At 42.5% G+C, this 3,991-nt stretch overlaps 1 protein-coding gene across 1 annotated transcript in view; it reads left to right on the forward strand.

The window, feature by feature from the left end:
* LOC104984176 (cationic amino acid transporter 3-like) overlaps positions 1-3,991 on the forward strand; it is a gene marked incomplete at its 3' end in the record, with an annotated part of 20,183 nt that continues 16,192 nt past the window's right edge. Inside the window, exon 1 of the mRNA XM_010833811.1 lies at positions 1-156. The remainder of the gene's footprint in view (positions 157-3,991) is intronic.

Below are 3,991 nucleotides of genomic sequence, written 5' to 3' on the forward strand. Positions count from 1 at the left end.
TCCTCCCCACCCCAACTACCCAGAGGTTAAGGTTTGTCTTCTGTGCTCGGGCACTTCCCTCTTTGGTTTTTGGACAAACATCAGCTCCTACCCTGCACGACTTAACCTCAGCCTCCCTGACTGACCCAGTGCTCCACACTCTGCTCCTAGGATCCAGTAAGTCTCGGGTCACCCTCTTCTGTAGGAGACTGGGTGCTGAGTTCACATCCTCCCAAAGAGACCTCTGCAACCCCAGAGTGCAGGGGGTCAGCCCGGCTCCAGCCTGAGGGTGGAGAGACCCGTTTTCCAGATGAAGGTAGAAGGATCTGGGAGCTGTTGTGTTTGTATGAGAAGGGGAGGGGCTGGGAGAGATTGGATCTATGTCCAAAGGCTCTTCTACCGGTTTTAGACTGGTGCTCATTCAACATTCACATGACCCTCACATAGAGTTTGTGATTTGGGTACCACTGCCTTCAGTCTCCTGTCTCCTTTCTGCCCTCCATGTCTGCTGATGCCTCATCTAGGAGCTGAGGACGACTCACTGGTGTTTCATGTTAAGTTACCTTGGAGTTTTGTACGCTCAGCGTCTCTCTCAAGCTGGCTCTCCTGTTTATCACTGGCATCATTTTTTTTTTAATTGTGGTAAAATACACATACATTTGCCATCTTCAACATTTTTAAATGAACTGTTCAGCAATATTGGGTAAATTTACACAGCTGTGCCACCAATTTGCAGAACTCTTTTCGTCTTGTAAAACTGAAACCAGATTCTCATTTACCAATGACTTCCTATTTTTCCTGTCACCCAGTTTCTAGTAAACCACTGATCTATTTCTGTCTGTGTAAATTTGACTATATCAGGTACTTCATAGAAGTGAACAATACAGTATTTGTCTTTTGGAGACTGGCTTTTTATCACTTAGCATATTGTCCTCAAGTCTCTTGTCCACAAGGGTATTGTCCCTGTTGTAGCATGGGTCAGAATTTCCTGTCTTTTTATTCCTGAATAATATTCCTCTGTATGCACACATCACTTTCTATTTATCCATTTTTCGTGGATGGTCCTTTCATCTTTCAGCTATTGTGAACAATGCTGCTAAAAACATAGGTATGCAAACGTCTCCTGTGACCTCACTTTCAGTTCTTTTGGGTGTACACTCAGAAGTGGTATTGGCCAATCATGATGGTAGTTTCAGTTTTGTTTTTTTGGAGGAACCACCATACTTTATTCATAGCAACTGCACCATTTTATGTTCCTAACGACAGGGTTTGAAGGTTTATCAGCAGCATTTGAACAAGAAGGAGACGTAGGTCCAGAGATGTATATGACTTGTTCAAGGGCAGAGAGGTGTTCGTGGGGCCAAGATGCTAATCATAGCTTCCTGACTCTTTGAATGCTTGCCCTCAACCATAACGAAAAACTCGGACCATAGAGTAAAATGGACAGAACCCCCCTGACCTTAACTCGTGTTCACTGGATCAGCCTAGCCCTGCAGAGCAGTGTAATGGGGAGACATTTTATGTCCCAAAGAATTGAAAACACAGTCTCTTGTTTCTGATTCAGAATAAAGATTAGTCCTCTCTCCCTCCAGGCAGTTGGGAGGTCATCTGTTTCTCTTTTTTTCTCCCCCAAAATTTAATAATACTTTATTTTTTTAATTTTTACACTTTTTTATTTGGAGGATAATCACTTTACAATGTTGTGCTGGTTTATGCCTTACAAAGGAGGCTGAGTCATAATTATATGTATATGTCCCCATCCCTCTAGGTCACCATGGAGCTCAAGACTGAGCTCCTTGTGTTCTACAGTGGCTTCCACGAGCTATCTGTTTCACACATACTCGTGTATAAACGTCTGCGCTACTTTCTCAGTTTGTCCCACCCTCTCCTCCCTCAACTGTGTCCACAAGTCTGTTCTTACATCTGCGTCGCCATTCCTTCCATACAAATAGGTTGATCTTTCCTATTTTTTTTTTTTGATGCCATACATATGCATGATATACAATATCTGTTTTTCTTTTTCTGAGTTTCTTCACTCTGTATAACAGACTCTAGGTTTATTTACCTCACTACAAGTGACTGAAATTCTTCCTTTTTTATGGCTGAGTAATACCTCATTGCCTATATGTACCACATCTTCTTTATCCATTCATTGGTTTATAGGCATCCAGGTTGCTTCCATGTCCTGCCTGTTGTAAACAGGGCTGCAAAGAACATTTGTGTACATGTATCTTTGTGATTTGGTTTGATTTGACTTTGGTTTTCTCAGGGTTTATGCCCAGTAGCGGATTTCCAGGTCATATGGTAGTTTTATTTCCAGTTTGTTCAGGAATGTCCATCCTGTTCTCCATAGTGGCTGTCAGTTTACTTTCCCACCAACAGTGCAGAAGAGTTCCCTTCTCTCCGCATCCTCTCCAGCATTTATTGTTTGTAGATTTTCCAATGGTGACCATTCTGACACCTGTGAGTTGACAGCTCACAGACATGTGGACCCAGTGGGGAAAAGAGAGGGTTGAACAAACTGGGGCATTAGGATTGACATATATACACTACATGTGCAAAACAGAACCTGCAGAGAGCACGGGAACCTCAGCTTGCAGCTCTGTGATGCCCTAGAGGGTTGCAATGGGGGATGGGGTGGCAGGGATGCCCAGCAGGGAGGGGACATATGTATACATATAGCTATTCACTGGGCTTCCTTCCCTTGTAGCTCAGCAGTAAAGTATCCACCTGCCAATGCAGGACATGCTGGTTTGATCCCTGGGTTGGGAAGATTCCTTGGAGAAGGAAATAACAACCCACTACAGTATTCTTGCCAGGAGAATCCCATGGACAGAAGAGCCTGGTGGGCTACAGTTCATGGGGTGGCACAGAGTCAGACACGACTGAGTGACTGGACAACAACAAAGCAGATTCACTTCTTTATATAGCAGAAACTATCACAAAATTGTAAAGCAATACACCCGTGGCTGACTCGTCAATGTATGGCAAAAACCACTACAATATTGTAAAGTAATTAGCCTCCAATTAAGATAAATAAATTTTTTTTAAAAATTAAAAAAGAGAACACTCAAATAAAATCATAAAGGAAGAGAAATTATAAATCATACTTTAAGTATACAGTCTTATAAGAAACTACTATGAAAAACTATATGCCAACAAATTGGATAACCTAGAAGAAACAGACCAAATTTTTAGAAACAGTCAACATATCAAAAGAAAATCAGGATAAAATAAACAATACGAATAACAAACAAGTAAGGAGGTTAAATCAGTGATAAGAAACCTCTCAACACAGAAAAGGTAGTTTCACTGGCAAATTTTACAAAACATTTGATTTTTTAAAAACCGTTAGATGTTGGCCACACTAGGTTTTAGTTGCTGCATGTGGGCTTTCTCTCTGGTTGTGGGTAGGGGGCTACTCTTTGCTTTGGTGTGCATGCTTCTTGCGGTGGCTTCTCTTATTGTGGAGCATAGACTCAGTAGTTGTGGAGCACAGGCTCAGTAGTTGTGGAGCACAGGCTTAGTTGCTCCATGGCACGTGGGATCTTCCCAGACCAGGAATCGAATCTATGTGCCCTGCATTAGCTGGTGGATTCTCATCCACTGTGCCACCAGGGAAGTCCAAAAAGTAAGAACATCAACAAACATGAAAAAACTACATTTATTTCTAGACTCCTTCCGTTTACAAGATAATGGAGAAAACTCGTGGTATGTGCGTGTTCCTGAGAGGGTCCCCTCATAATGGAAGAATCTTTGACGATACCGTGATTGGGAATTTTTTCATCTTCTTCCCAGGTCACATGATTTTCTCTCGACTCCCTGTGATTTAGTTTCCATTCTGTCAGGGCTAGCCTGGCTTTGGTATTTGGATTGGTTTCCAAATGCAACCAAGACATGAAAGCCACTGGCCCAAGGCACAGTGATGAATTCATGTCAAAAGCAGGATGCATGGTGGAGGGGGCAGAAGGCAAGAGAGAAATAGAGTGAGATGAAAAAGTGTTTCCATCTG

The sequence above is a fragment of the Bison bison genome, unplaced genomic scaffold (genome assembly GCF_000754665.1).
Source record: "Bison bison bison isolate TAMUID 2011002044 unplaced genomic scaffold, Bison_UMD1.0 scf7180017863933, whole genome shotgun sequence".
Lineage (NCBI taxonomy): Eukaryota > Metazoa > Chordata > Mammalia > Artiodactyla > Bovidae > Bison > Bison bison.